Source organism: Rhinolophus sinicus, chromosome 1 (genome assembly GCF_057876585.1).
Source record: "Rhinolophus sinicus isolate RSI-liver-muscle chromosome 1, RSI-T2T, whole genome shotgun sequence".
Lineage (NCBI taxonomy): Eukaryota > Metazoa > Chordata > Mammalia > Chiroptera > Rhinolophidae > Rhinolophus > Rhinolophus sinicus.
The window spans coordinates 188,773,559-188,789,050 of NC_142501.1; the positions used below are offsets into that span (position 1 = coordinate 188,773,559).

At 40.9% G+C, this 15,492-nt stretch overlaps 1 long non-coding RNA gene and 1 pseudogene across 1 annotated transcript in view; both read left to right on the forward strand.

Annotated features, from left to right (window-relative positions):
- The window catches only part of LOC109452776 (uncharacterized), a 46,797-nt gene that overhangs the window by 20,917 nt on the left and 10,388 nt on the right, over positions 1–15,492 (forward strand). The window contains exons 2-3 of the long non-coding RNA XR_012492932.2: positions 5,599–5,683; positions 14,852–14,975. This is a non-coding gene — a long non-coding RNA (uncharacterized LOC109452776). The remainder of the gene's footprint in view (positions 1–5,598; positions 5,684–14,851; positions 14,976–15,492) is intronic.
- On the forward strand, positions 1,207–4,664 carry LOC109452721 (actin, cytoplasmic 2 pseudogene; annotated as a pseudogene).

Consider the following 15,492-nt stretch of genomic DNA (forward strand, 5'->3'; position numbering starts at 1 on the left):
AGCCTCCATTGAGAGTATAGTGTCGCCAGAGAGAATATAGTGGTATGACTCCCCTACCTATGGCTCCGTGGGTGTTCCTTTTTGGCCTCACCATATCCTGCGTTCTTGTATGGGGAGCGGGAGCAGAGACCCCGCAGGCCACCCTGCATGACAAATGGCGCAGCGAGCAGGGTCTCCTGCATTACAGGAGTGCTTTTGGGAAAACCCAGTATAGACAAGGGTAAGATAATATAAAAGGTTGTGTGTGTGTGTGTGTGTGTGTGTGTGTGTACATACACATAACCAGTTACAGAACTCTGCCCTCACTCGTTTTACATCCTTCTAGCCCTACTTCTTTCTTTCCATACTTTTCTCTCAGCTACAGAGCTTAAATTCAGTGTTTCTTAATGTCCCTTGGGTCTTATCCTGAGAATAATGCACATCCAATACACACAGAAATTTTCATATCATATATCTGGAGCTCTGGGATCTCAGATTAAGAATCTCTGAGCTATAGAGTTTGTAAAAAGGCAATTCGTAGACAAAAATAAATATATTTACCCAATAAGTATATAAAAAATGGTCAAGCTCTAACAACCAACTGAGGCAACCATGCGATAACATCTTTCATCTATCAGATTGGCAAAGATTCAAACGCTTGATAATGCCCAGCTTGGCCATCATGAGGGAAAATGAGCACTGTCGTATAATCTCAAGGAGCATCAAATGGAACAACTTTTTAGGGAGCAACTAGGCAGTAGCTTTCAAAATTAAATGCCTAGATCTTTTAACCTAGTAATCCCAATCCTAAGAAACTATCCTTTAGGATAACAAACAGGTGTGCAGAGTCAAGGATGTTCATTGCACCAACGACTAGAACATTTGGAACTGTCTAAATGACCATCAACAGGGAAGTGGTTAAATACGTTTGAAACATACTCATACCATGCAGTGGAATACTATGAAGCCCAAAAGGATAAGATCAATCTATACTAACAATACGAGTATATTAAGAGAAATAGGCAAGTTGAAGACCGACATAGGTAGCACAATACATTGTAAGAGAACTCATAAAAATATCTGTTATATATAAATGCTTTTGTATATATTTAGAAAATATATTCATGGATTTACATGAAACTCATAATGATGAGTTTATTTGGGGAGTAGGATTTAGTTGAGGGGATGGGGTGGGGGAGGTTTGAAATTTCCCTTTTTGATTTTATGCACTTCTACACTGTTACAATTCGTTTTTAACAAGCCTGTGCTCCATTATCTTCATTCTTAAAAAATAAAGGCAAGGTAGGAATTTTCTCACCTTGAGGTTCTTTTCAACTTACAGCTCTATGTTGAATTTGAGGTGGGGGAAGAGGCAAACAATAAGACTGCCTCAGTCTCTTCCCCTGATTAAAATATTTCAGTGACATCCCAATGTGTTGGGGATCAAGTCCTAAGTCCCTAACTTAGCACTGTAGATTCTCCTTGGTTTGGCCACTTGCCGGCCTCTACAGTGTTTTCAACAATCCTCCAACTCACAGACTCTCGCCTTGCTGGAACTTGCTAGGACGTGTGGAGTTCCTAGGATTATCTATGATTTCTGATACACGTTAGCTTTACACAGGTTGCTCATTTGCTCACATCCTTAGCTGCTTAACACTCGTCCTGTCCTTCAAGACTCAGTTTAAGGATCACCTTCTCCAGAAGATCTGGCCCACTAGCATCTCCACCCCAGTCTGGGTAAGGTGCTGCTCCTAAGGGCCCCATGTCTCCAAGCACACCTCCTGTATTGTGTCACTTTTGTACCCCTATTTTAGTATCCTGTTTCTCTCTGGATGAGAACCCCCAAAGGCAGAAGCTATGCCTTTTGTCTGTGTTCCCACTGCACAGTCCAGTGCTGGCCATAGGAGGCCTTCACCAGTGGCTGTTGGATGGTAAAATGCCCACACCCCCTTTCTGGGACCCACTGTTGGCAACCTGAAAGAAATAAGAGAGGCCGAATTTTAAAATTCCTTACAAATCACTTTTTCACATAGAATGTAAATTAATGTTTAGAATCACAAAATTATAGCACTTTTTGATCTGTAAAGAACTTAGAAGTTATCAAGAGGAGTTGTTTTCAATCAAGAGGCTGTGACTTAACTGCAAGTTTTTACACCCCCGTGCAAAATAAGAAAAATATGAGCAATGGAGCAGATTTAAAAAAAAAAAAAATCAGGTTAGATGCATTTGGTTTAAATGATGCTTTTTTATTCAGAGATTATTTCCTTCCCATTTTAAGATTATTTATGAATGGTGTGCTAGTAGGTTTTTTGTTTAATTGGTCTATTAAATAAAAATTTTAAAAATCTGTAAACCCCAGCTCTTTTTTCCTTCCCCTCAGAACTAAGACCCAGAAAGCTTATGGCTTTGCCCATGGCCAAAGAAAACGTATTTCAATCCAGTGTCCTTCTGTTGGGTGCATTGCAATTGTGTATATATAAAAATATTAGATATGTTTGGTGCTACTGGTTTTCTGTTCAGCATTTTTAATTCAGAAATGAACCAATCAGTTACCATATTTGCTGTATTACAATCAGAAACAGGCTTGCTCTCTGAGCAGTGTCTGTAAACATATGGTATTGCTGTCAGTATTGGGTGAGGTTTTAAGCCATGTTAGAAATTACCTATGTGTAATACTATTATTGACTTTCATACGGAAATACTATTTTCTTTCAATTTTTGCATGCTTCCTAAGATCGAAGGTGTTGTAAGCACCTTTAAAAAATAATTTAAAGTGACTTTGAATTTGGCTATTGCTTTAATTCTGATTTTAAACATTTTAATATTGTCCAACTAAGAAATTCCAATTCTAAGAGTTTTTCATTAGAAAACAATGAGAGATGTGTGCAGAGATGTATGTATAAAGATGTTGATTAAAATGTCTGTGCCAGTGCCGAGATCGCGTCCACCTGGCCAGTGGGCCTCTCGCCTTCGCGGCTCAGCCGCCGCGGCCAGTCTGCGTAGCCTCCAGCTCGCCTTGGCTGATGCCACTGCCCTGGTCATCCACAGTGGCTCCCGCATGTTCAAGGCCCGCTCCCTGGCGACAATGCCCCCGGGGCTGTCTTCTGCTCCATCGTGGGGCACCCTTGGCACCAGGGTGTGATGGTGGGCATGGACCAGGAGGACTCCTAACGTGGGCGATGAGGCCCAGAGCAAGAGTGCCATCTTGACCCTGAAGTACCCCGTCGAGCACGGCATCGTCACTAACTGGGACGACATGGACGAGATCTGGCACCACACCTTCTACAATGAGCTGCGTGTGCACCCCGAGGAGCACCCAGTTCTGCTGACCGAGGCCTCTCTGAACCCCAAGTCCAACCATGAGACAACGACCCAGATCATGTTTGAGACCTTCAACACCCCAACCATGTACGTGGCCTTCCAGGCCGAGCTGTCTCTGTACGCCTCTGGGCGCACCACTGGCATCGTGATGGACTCCGGGTGATGGGGTCACCCACACTGTGCCCTCACGCCATCCTGCATCTGGACCTGGCTGGCAGGGTCCTGACGGACTACCTCATGAAGATCCTCACGGAGCGTGGCTACAGCTTCACCACCACGGCGGAGTGAGAAATTGTGCGTGACATCAAGGAGAAGCTATGCTATGTCACCCTGGCCTTCGAGCAGGAGATGGCCACTGCGGCCTCCAGCTCTTCCCTGGAGAAGAGCTACGAGCTGCCTGATGGTCAGGTCAGCACCATGGGCAATGAGCAGTTCCGCTGACCCGAGGCGCTCTTCCAGCCTTCCTTCCTGAGCATGGGATCCTGTGGCATCCACAAAACTATCCAACTCCATCATGAAGTGTGATGTCAACATCCCCAAGGACCTCAACGCCCACACGGTGCTGTCTGCTGGGACCATGTTCCCAGGCATCGCCGACAGGATGCAGAAGGAGATCACCGCCCTGGCTCCCAGCACCGCGAAGATCAAGACCGTTGCGTCCCTTCAGCACAAGTACTCCGTATGGATTGGCAGCTGCCTTGCCATCCACCTTCCAGCACTTGTGGGTCGGCAAGCAGGAGTAAGATGAGTCCGACCCCTCCATCGTCCACTGCAAATGCTTCTAGGCGGACTATTACTTAGTTGGTTACACCATTTCTTGACAACTTGCGCAGAAAACGAGATGAGATGTGCATGGCTTTGTTTACTTTTATTTGTTTTTGGCGCTTGACTCGGGATTTAAAAACTGGAACGGTGAAGGTGACAGCAGTCGGTTGGAGCAAGCACCCCCAAAGTTCCACAATGTGGCTGAGGACTTTGATTGTACATCGTTCTTTTTTAAAAATAGACATTCCAAGTATCATGAGATACACTGTTACAGGAAGTCCCTTGCCTGCCCCAAAGCTGCCCCACTTCTCCTTAAGAAGGGCCAGTCCTTGCCCAAGTCCTGGGTGATATAACATTGCTTTTGTGTAAATTATGTAATCCAGATTTTTAAAATCTTCGCCTTAATACTTATCCTTTTTGTTTTGTTTTATTTCAATGGTCAGGCATTATGGCCCAACCTTTTTGTCCCTCAACTTGAGATGTGTGAAGGCTTTTGGTCTCCCTGGGAGTGGGTTGAGGTGTGGAGGCAGCCAGGGCTTATCTGTACACTGACTTGAGACCAGTTCAATAAAGTGCACACCATAAAGAAAAACAAACAAACAAAAAAAAAACAAATAAATAAATAAAATGTGCTAATAAAGATTAGAAAAAACATAAATGCCCAATAATAGAGAATTGGCTAAATAATTTTATTGTAGTCAATCCATGGAAGGTGCTTTGGTTATTAAAAATGGCTGTATTTTCATCTTATTCTATCTACTTGTCTGTAATTTTTAACTTTTATCTACTATAATAATGCACTTACATAACTAAAAAGTTTTCAAATCTAGCTCAATGCTTTCTCCAAAAAAATGTTCCTTGTTTTTTCATGCTTTTTTTTCCCAATTTGACATTATTGATAAATATAATTTGATAGCCAATCATAGTTCACCACAGGCATACTCTAAGTTTTAATTTTGCAATTTTAGCTTTTACATCTTCTGTTGTTATATAGTTTAACTTAACTATATACCTAACACTGAGCTGTTACATAGATCAGCACACGCTCCAATGGAAAGCTGTCATTTTCATTTTGAACACTGTGCTCTCTGGCAAGTTCACATTTGAGACTTGTACATTCTAATTCAGTATCAATAGGGACAAGCACAACCATAAACTCAAAGATCTAGAAGATATTTGAAGATGTAATTGATCTAGGTATTCATCCTTCCTCTGGACCAGACTGCATCTGAGCTAAGAGTAGGGCTGTTGGCGATGGGACTTACCAGGGTTGCAGCCTGTTGGCCTAAAAACCAGGAGGAAGAGTATCCTTAGCATTTCAAGTTCCAAAGTTGTCTCTTTGAAAGAGGGAGACCAATGGCAGCCCCCACTCACCCAATTTCCCGAGTACCTAGCACAGTCTTTTTGCATAGGTAGTGAGGATTTAATAAGTATTGCCTGTATGGATCTTAAAACTCTTACTTAATATCTAGTTTTAAATTTGTCTAACTGCTTCTTTTATGGTTACGATAGATTTTTTTCTTCTTCTTCCAGGTGCTTCTTAAAGCCATTCTAGCACAGAAGAGGACCATTTCATTAAGCTGAAGGAGGCGTTTGTTGGCTACTTTTGCAACAGGAGGTAGGTCCACTCACTCTCCATCCGTTGGTTGTGAACTTAGCAAAGTGAGACTCAGGCTTCAGCCCCATGCTTTGGCCCTTAGGATGGGTGTTTGCTCCTTCCTTTCTTAGCTGCACCTGTTCTCTAGATAGTTTTGTGACAAAAGCCAAGCATCTGTTTCTGCAGTAGCACAGGGCTGAAGCCTTTTTTAGGAGGACTTATTTGAAGTATCACTGTAAGAACTCCAGCTCTCTCATAAAGAATGTATACATCCATCTTTAATGTGTGCAACATACTGTGCTTTGCCTCAAGAGCTTGGTGAAGTCAGAGATACTTGTCTGTTATGTTCGCTGCTCTGTCTCCATCACTAATGACAGTGCATGAATGCCTACTCTGTGAACGCTCAGTAACAATTTGTTGAACTGAATGAATGAATGGAGAAATATCCTCATAGCTATTGAATGTCATCTTGTGTTCGATGTGCCATTTCGGCTATAGTTCACCCAGTTACGAACTTGAAATGTGTTCTGTTTATGAAGAGGGCAACTCTTGGTTAACCCTCTCCTCAAAATTATAGTTCCAATACTCGGTTACACAATCCTTCTAAACTGGATGCTAATTCTCCTGTTTTCCTTTATATGCCAAACCTTTCCTATTGTCAACCATCTGCTAGTTAGTATTGTTGACCTCTAATAAACAGCCAGGTATTGCTCCAGCAAAATGGGTTCATTCGGAAAAAACAAGGAATTGCAATTCTGGACATACTGCGCATTCAATGGTGAACCACATGCAAGTCCAGAGAAACAAAGATGGGGAATACTCTTTTATGGATGGGGAAGGGGCTGTTGTAAATGAAGAGTCCATTGGAGGAAACTGGAAGTTCAAAGTAGTACAGTGACTTTTCATTGGCTCAGCTATGGCAGTCTCCCATTGGCTGAGCTGTTACTGGGCAGGGCAGAATCTTTTTCCTGCTGGGGTAGTAAAATATTAATATATCACTTCCTGTGGGAGATGCAAGGTATATCTCTTCCTGTTGTGTGTGTCAGTAGTGTGTGTTGAGTGACTGTGTGTGAGAGTTCTTTTTTTCTAGCTTCCCGGACTCCATGACTCCGTTTTAAGTGGGATTTCTGTTTATTATTTTCATTAGTGTGTTGTTATAAATTTCCAAGTCTTCTGATCAACCACAGACTTTACAAATATAACAAATCAGCTTTCATTTTTATAAAATACTATACTTTCAAATCAATTTTTTCCATAAGGATATCGATTTATGTGATTCAGAAATTAGAGAACAAATGATAATATATGCCAAACTTAAGATCTGTATGCCTCCTTTTATAAACAAGAACTTTGTCACTTCCTGGATTGCCTTGTCTCTCAGCTAAGATTTGTGCCCATTCGTGCTACCTATTCTTACCCTCAATTTTCTGGAACAGGGTTTTCATCTCTGTTTCCCTTCATTGCCTTGCTCCTTTAACCTTTTCTAAAAATATGGCATTATGCTTTGTTGAAAGTGGTATCAAATTTTCTTTGGTAGATGGAAAATTATAATTAGAAGAAAAATATTTCCCTAACCATTCACAGTGGTTTTCAAAGGCTGAATTCCACGATTCTATCAATGCCTCATTCTAACTCACTGGATATCAATCCTTTTAATGAGCGTGACTCCAGTATCACAGGTACTGGAAAATATGCATGTTATGCTAGAACATTAGCGTGCCACAGAAAGAGCCTGGGTTTGGAATTAGCAGAACTGAGTTCCTGTTACAACTTCACTTACTAATGGAGTGATCTTGACAAGGCACTTAACCTGTCTGTGCTTCAATTCCTCTTCTATACATTGGGTATAAAATCATGTAATAATACATGTCCATGTGTGTCGTGCGGGGCGGCCTGCGGAGCCTCTGGTCCCGCTCCCCACATAAGAACGCAGGACATGGCGAGGCCAAAAAGGAACACCCACGGAGCCATAGATAGGGGAGTCATACCGCTATATTCTCTCTGGTGGCTGGGCGAGACACACGCAGTAGTAGCCACATGATCCGCAGTCCACAATTCACTTCTCTCAACCAACCAACCAATCAATGCAGACCTGCAGTTACATCAGTAGCCAATTGGTTAACCGGTTACAGCTGATGGCCAACCAATCACAGCCGACAGTCATTCACTACCTGAGCAAGCACATCCCCATGCAAGGCCAAGAGTCTGGAAACTGCTCTCTGGGATTCTGTCCCCGCAATGTGTTTCATAAACATTACCGCTTTTTATATTTCTGTGTCCCCCATAAGTCTTTATATTCCTCAAGATCAGGAGCTACATCTTGTTCATATTTGTGTCTCCAGGGCCTGGTTTGTTGACCTGGAGTGAAGACAGATGCAGAGGGCATGAAATGGGGGTGACACTAAGTTTCTCATTGTTGTCTTCAGAAAAGTTCCACTGGTGTCTGTTCATTAACAAACCTTCATCGGTCACTGGTCTTAACTGAGTACTGTCTTCATGCTTTGTACTGCCCCGAGGATATTCAATTGAGGAAGAAGCAGAGAAAATAAACACAGAAAAATGGAAGCACACACACACCATTATAGATTCATAAATGTCAGAGATCATAAAATAGTGACTTAAGGGATAAGACTACCTCGAGCATGCTTTCTTTGGCTCAAACATTAATTTTTTAAGTGTAAACCAATAATTAAAAATCCAGAGATGTGGATTTGCCTTCTCTGGAAATTGTGCACAGCTGGTCACATCAGACCAGGTTCCTCCACTGGGATAACATGCAGCTGCAGCAATTTCAGGCATGCCCTCCACGGTTCACCATAGAGACAGCCCCCCATCACCCCCTGTTGTCACCTGGACAGCAAGGCAGATAGGAGCTGCCACATATTACCACATTCATTATGCGTGCACTTATGTAGCATTCATGGCACAACAGGCATTATCCAAGCTCTTTGATTATCTATCTATCTATCTATCTATCTATCTATCTATCTATCTATCTATCATCTATCATCTATTACAGGTAAGGAAATTGAAGCACAGTTAGTGTGTGGTGGACCCAGGATTCAAACCCCTGACCATCTGGCTTCCAAATTCTTGCTCTTAATCACTTAGCTATGTCGCATCTTGGTGGGGAGAGGAGGATATCAAAACTTATACCTAACCACAGTGCAAGGTTGTGCCACGGCCTCTTAGCCAGGGCATTGTAGTCTGTCTAATTTGGAAGAGTTCACAAAAGAAGTGGCTTTGTAGGGTTTTAAAGATAAAGAGAGTCATTCGTCCAGGCATGTTATATGCCCTGTGCGAAGACCCTTTTGGAGATCTGAGAGCTGTGCAAATGGACAGCCGGTGAGGCCACCTCAGCTGCATGAGGGCGGGACAGAAGACAGGCAGGAGGTAAGGCGTGGCAACTGAGAACCACGACTTGGAACTTAGATCTGATACCTGCGGAAAGTAGACTGACCTGGGTGGGTTAGGGAGGGATGCGAGAAGGTCGGAGTCCTGTTTGACCAATGTGATGTGGGACGACTCGGCATTCTTACACGCGTCCCGCTGAACTTCATTCATTGCTTTCACAATGCAAGAAAGTGGATTTTGTAACACAGGTGTCCCTACAATGCTGGCCTGACTGTTTACTTCTGCTCTAGTCTCTGAGCATATGAGCAAATACTTCAGGCACTATAACGAGCAGAAACTTGAGACAGAGCTTATCTTGTAATGCTGGGTTTTGCATCATATCCAGGGTGTGGTGTTACTTTAGAAGGCAAGTTCAATAATTACGTGTTTACAGATTGAGCAAACAGTACATGTGTCCTGAGAGGGCTCAGGTTTTATACTTTGAGAGCCCAGTGAACTAACTTATTTGGCTGGACAGCTGGTTCAGTACCTGGATGTATCAAGTGGTCACAATATATTCAATATATATGTGTTTGTACATATTCTGCATACATGTACTACATATAAGTATGTACATATTCTCTCCCTATGTATGTATGCATACTTATATTGAACATTTATGTAGCATCTTGTATTTAATCATATTTATTTACAAAATAGCCCAGGTAGGCTTGGACATGTTAAATGAATCAAGTGGAGCTAATTCAGGCCAGCCTAGGTCATTGACCCAACCAATGTGTTCTCTTTTTTTTGCACATGATCTACTAAATATAGTACTTTGTGTTTTGGATGGTCCCTAACAACATAATGAAGTGACAAAAATTAATGTTAAGTGCATTAGGGTCACCTAAACTGCCTTCTTTAGAAAATAAAATGCCAATTAAACAGTTACATTCTTTATTCTCTTGATCTATTATTATTTCTCTCTCCTGGAGAGAGACTGGAACCATGTTTACTTCTCTGTTCTTAACAGGGCATGTCAACTATTGTCATACAGTAAGTGTTTATAAGCATCTGTACTAATTATCCACAGGCCACACCCCTGCCTAGTCTCTGTTTATCTGGTTTATTGCCCTTCGATAATTTTTTCCTTTTCTATTTTTGCATTTTCAAGTACAATGCAAGGCATAATAGTTATCTGATTTAGGGCTTTTAAAACACATTGGAAATATGGCTATCACTTGTTATTCTTGCTCGATTAAAAAACCTAAAGGCAAGGTTTCAAGCACTGACTTGTCCTTTCCCTCATCGTTCCAGCTACTACAGTCTTTAAGGGAAGGGCTTTGAAATTATCTGCTTTATTGGGCTGCATGTCACTGCTGTCTGTAGAAGTGGCTCTAGGATGCAGGTGATGGTTCTTGGGCCTCCTCTGCTGTGATTTTACATGACTTGTTTTCATTGTTACATTAGCTTTGCTGACCAGGGAGCATCCTTGACTTCCTGTGGGGAAGTGGGAAGGGGCACTCCTTGGAAAGTTCTAGTTCCTTTGAAGTAGATGCCATCTGAGTTTGGCTCTCCTTTGCTCTGGTCATTCAGGTGTTCTGGACTTAAGTTTCTGCTCCTTTTGGAATGGTCATCAAATGTTCACACAAAGACTTTTGATGCACTTAGCACTATGCCAGGGGACGCATGAAATTATTTCCCAAAGGATGTGGTTCTTGCCCCCTCAGAACCAGAAAATGGTTGGCCCAGTAACCCATCTTCATTCAGTATCAGTTTCCTTATTTGTAAGGTGTGAGGATCAGACAAGTTTGCATCTACCATCTTTTTCTGTTTGAATATGCTATAATGCAAAGAAGGCTAAGAACACATATAAACTGTAAACTCTGTAACTTTAAGAATCATCTGGAAAATCAGGACTCTGGCACCAGCCAACAGGACTGAGACAGAGCTTGAAGTCAATGGAGTTAAGGTTGAACCCAGTTCTGCCAATTCCTTGCTCTGTTACCTTTAGTAAACTAGTTCTCTCTGAGCCTTAGTTTTCCCATCTTTAAAATGGAAATACTACTAGCTACATAGCAGGGTTGTTGTAAGAATTTAATACAGATGCATAGTATATTTTAAGTGCTACATGCATAGCTGACACAGCGGTCACTCTGTAAATAGTGAAAGTTACTATGATGACAGTAATCTTATGAATTACAATTAAGTCCTCACTTAACATCTTCTATCGGTTCTTGTGACTTTAAGCGAAACAATGTATAACAAAAATTTTACTGAAACAAGGTATAACAAAACCAATTTTACCACAGGCTAATTGATACTAACAAGAAATAAGTTCCTACAGCATCTCATCAACGTTATAACGAAATGACGTTGAACAAAATGACATTATTTGAGGATCTGCTGTATATGGTTTTTGGAATAGCCAAGGGCCGGGCATAGATTACATCTAAGGGAGATAATATATGAAGAAGTCTTTGAACCCGAAGAAGGACTAAGAATGACTTTGAAGATAAGAGTGCCTACTGAAAGAAATGATGCAACGAATGTGATAAGACATTGAGGTGAAGGGCTCTAAGGGGCAAGAGCATTTAATCACTTATTTCTAGCACTTGTTACAGGTATAGGTATTTTCAATGATAAAATCTCCTCAGCATAGTCTTGTGTCTTGTCCAGCATTTTATCTTCCAGACACAGTCATTCTTTGTATTCAAAGACGATGTTATATTGATGACATATTGTTACTCTTGTTATCCGTAATAGATATGGGTGTGTCTGAAAAGACCAACTTAGTATCAGCAGTTCTTTCTCTGATACCCAAATATGGAGACTGGCTTTATTTTGCAGCTACTCTCAATGCTTACAGTGCCTGTCACTTTTACTGTCTCTGCAAACATCTGGATTCTTGGCAATCCACCTTGGTTTAGATCTTCTTACCCTGGTCTCCTCTAGGTCTCAGAGGATTTTAAAGTGTGGAATTCTTTGCAGAATTGCATGTATATGAGCATATGTGCATTTCAAGGGGACTCACAGCAAAGGAATGAGACTTAAAAAAGCCGAATACTGCTGCTGAAGGTATCTTGGACTAGGAAAGAATTAAAATGACTTCACAAGATGAAAAAATGGCACAACACAAACACAGAGAGGTTGGCTGATACCTATTTGTTTTTGCAGCTTTAATACTTCCACAGCTTCTCCAATGTAATGGCTGAGTCTCTTTAGCAAAGTTTTCATAGTTTCAGACTAGCTCTGTGACATAATCCAGGGTCTGGTAGAATGGTCTGGAGAATCTCTGGTGAGTGGATGGGAAAACTTTGCACTTTCTTTATTGTCTCCCTAAAATTGTTTTGTTGTTGTTGTTGTTGTTGTTGTTGTTGTTTTTTAGGAAGGCTAAAGTGTAAAAAATAAGGTTTTTAGGGAAAGAAATTAAAACTGATTTTGATTCCAGCTACCTAAAAGTGTAAAGTAAAAGTAGCAGAATGAGATTTTTAAAAGAAAAGGAAAAGTGCTTGTTTTCCACATTTCATTTGCAAAGAGAATCAGTCCTTTGTGTTTGGCTTTGCCTCCAAGCCAGCAGGGGCCAGAGGGCCACACCCCAAGGTGGGTTTTGGCTCCATTCACTCTCTTCCTCCTCCTCCCCTTCCTTCTCCTCCTCTCCCCACCCCCTTCTCTTCCTCCTTTGCTTCCTCCCCGCCCTGCCCCCCCCCCACTCATCTTTAAAAGGTTCAACCTTTAATATATCACCGGTGTGGATTTAAAATATCTTGAGGAAATGTTGACCACCTTAAATCTAGGATGGGAAAGGAAGTGAATTTTAGTTGAACCTTTGAAAATAGAAAAGTTCTCTTCTAAGAAAGGGAAGGAAATAAATAAATAGAATTTGTTGAGCCTTTGTGAATTCCAAGCTGCTATTAAGTTTTCTGAGGAAGTCAAAAGCCCAGTTTATTCACTTACCAAATTATTATAGAACACGTTAGATGCTGGACGTAGAGGTTGCTTTCCAGAAGCTTACATTTTAGCTGGGAGGCAGACCTCACATACACCAAACAACTAAGGAAAATAAAGTGTAGTCAGACTTCAAAGATCAAGTGGGCTGGAAGAATGCACAAGACCATCAACAGACAAATAGTGACTGTCCTTCAATAGGGGAATTGTTAAATGAAAGAGGTGGTTTCAAATGATGGAGTACTATTCAGCAGCCAAAAGTAATGAAATAAATCTATAGGTCGCCACATAGATAAGTCTCGAAATATTGTTGAATGAATAAAGAATGTTTAGGATATGTATAAACATTACATCAAATATGTTAAAAACACAAAATTACATCATTTATTGTGTGTGTGTGTGTGTGTGTGTCTGTGTGTGTGTGTGAGTGTGTGTGTGTGTGTGTGTGTGTTTCTTTTTAAAGATCTGGAAGGAAACAGACTGAACTCATAATCAGGGTTACCTTTGGGGTGGGAAAGGAGATCAGGATAAGGTTGCTAATCAAAGATATCTTTAGTTTCATCTATTTTGTGCTGGTTTTGCTTTTGGTGATTTGCTCTGGTGGCTGGGAATCTCAAGGCCCAGCTTTCTGCTGCAGAAAACAGTAGAGGTTTTTTTTTTTTTTTTTTTTTGTAAATAGCTTGTCTTCTCCTAATATACCACATGACTTCCTGGTAGCCAGGGCCTCTCAGAGGTCCCGAGAGCTGGGTCTCTTCCATTTTTTGAGGCTTCCAGCACAGTAATGAATGAAGAAATGCCAAAAGAATGTTATAACCAGCACAGTACATTTTAAATGTTTACATTTAGCCATTAAAGTTGTGTGATGAGTCCTTTCTCTTTAATTCTGTCTGTGCATCTCGGTGATGCCATCAAAGGCCTACATCTTAAGTCTTGAGACAGTGGTCCTTCTGTTGCACTTTTCTAAATGGCCCAGGGAACCAGCAAAAGCCCTGCACAAAACAGGCTGAGGGACTGATGATGGGAGAAGGGCCTGTGCAGGCAAGTTCTAGTGACTTGGGTCCTTCCCCAGGGTTTCTCTCCCAGGCGTGGCATTTGGGTCTATAGTGTCTCTTCTTCAAAGTGGGTTTGGTTTCAGCACTATGCAGTTGCCCTAGAACATCAAATGGAGAAAATTTTACCTTTTCAACCATCTTCCCCTTCCTCCATTCAGGGCATTTAAGGTCAAACAGGCTTTCAGTACACACCCTGTGCCAGCCCAGCCCAACCCTGCCTCCTCCCATGCCCAGGGAGAGAACTGGGGCCAAATGTACCACTACAGTTTCTTAGACCTGTAAAATGTCCAGCCATTTTCTTTTCCTGGTAGAAAGTGTTCATCCTGAGAAAAAGTTGCATAAAATATGAAAATGTGTATCTATTTTCACGTTATAAAAGCGAAATGGATTTCATTTTAAAGCCTTCACTTTTGCGCTGGGTGAAATTCTTGCATACACTTCTGAAGTTAAAAGCTTTCACCAATTATGAACACTTTTGAAATGTTTTGGAGAGGTTTGTCCCTCTTTTTCATATGATATTAAGAGTTCATGTATCATCTAAAGCATTCCCATTATGACGGCTCTACTAGTCATTTGAAAGAATACATTCATCTAAACAAACACACTCCAAAAGTTAACCAAATGCTAATGCACATTTTATTGGATGAAGAGACAAACAATATAATTATACTTCAATTTCAGGGACTCAAAGGTAGTAAAACAAAGTTTACACCAGAGCCTGGGGCAGGGTTTGTAAGTTAGCCACATACATGTTCATTTTTCCAAGCGTGGAAAGTTTGCTAAAATGAGCTGAGGGCTACTTCACCAGACTAACAAAAAGGAAAATGTCTATCAGTTTTTCTTTTGTTCTTTCCAGATCCTGTTCCAGTGCACACTGAGCCAGCAGGTTCACCAGAAAGCTATTGAGCACTTGCTGGAACACATTATGCAGGGTGAATTTCTTCTGGAACGTTGCCAAGGTTTTTTTTTATGCTTCTGTGGTAGGCATTTCTTGAACATTGTCATTTAGCCAAGCAAAGAACATTTGCTTAAAGGATAGAAAAATGTTTAAAAATTATTGTTTGTTTAAAAGCAGGTTATATAGCAATATGATCTTAGGGAAGGGCAGAGAAAAGTGCTTATTTCTTTAAGTGATCTGATTTGTTATTTAAGTTTTTTTGCTTTAAACAGATCCATAGTTTTTCCTAAAGTAATTTTACATTAATTTTGTCCTTTAGAAAGTATCTTCCTGTGCCTACTTTTCTTTGATGTGATTAGCTGTTTTTCAAAGCTGAATTTTCACTTAAGAGATTTCTCACATGTTTGTTTTTACAGAAGCTACTAGTAGTAATAGCTAAGAAACTTTGGAGGTGCAGAGAACATGCTAAAATAGAATTTGTTTTTTCATTTTCAATTCCAGAGCTGTGCCATAAAAAATAAAAAAGGAAAGATAATATTTTTAAAAGTGTTGCAAATTTGATTATAAATTCCAAGTTCAAATTTTGACACGTAAAAAAT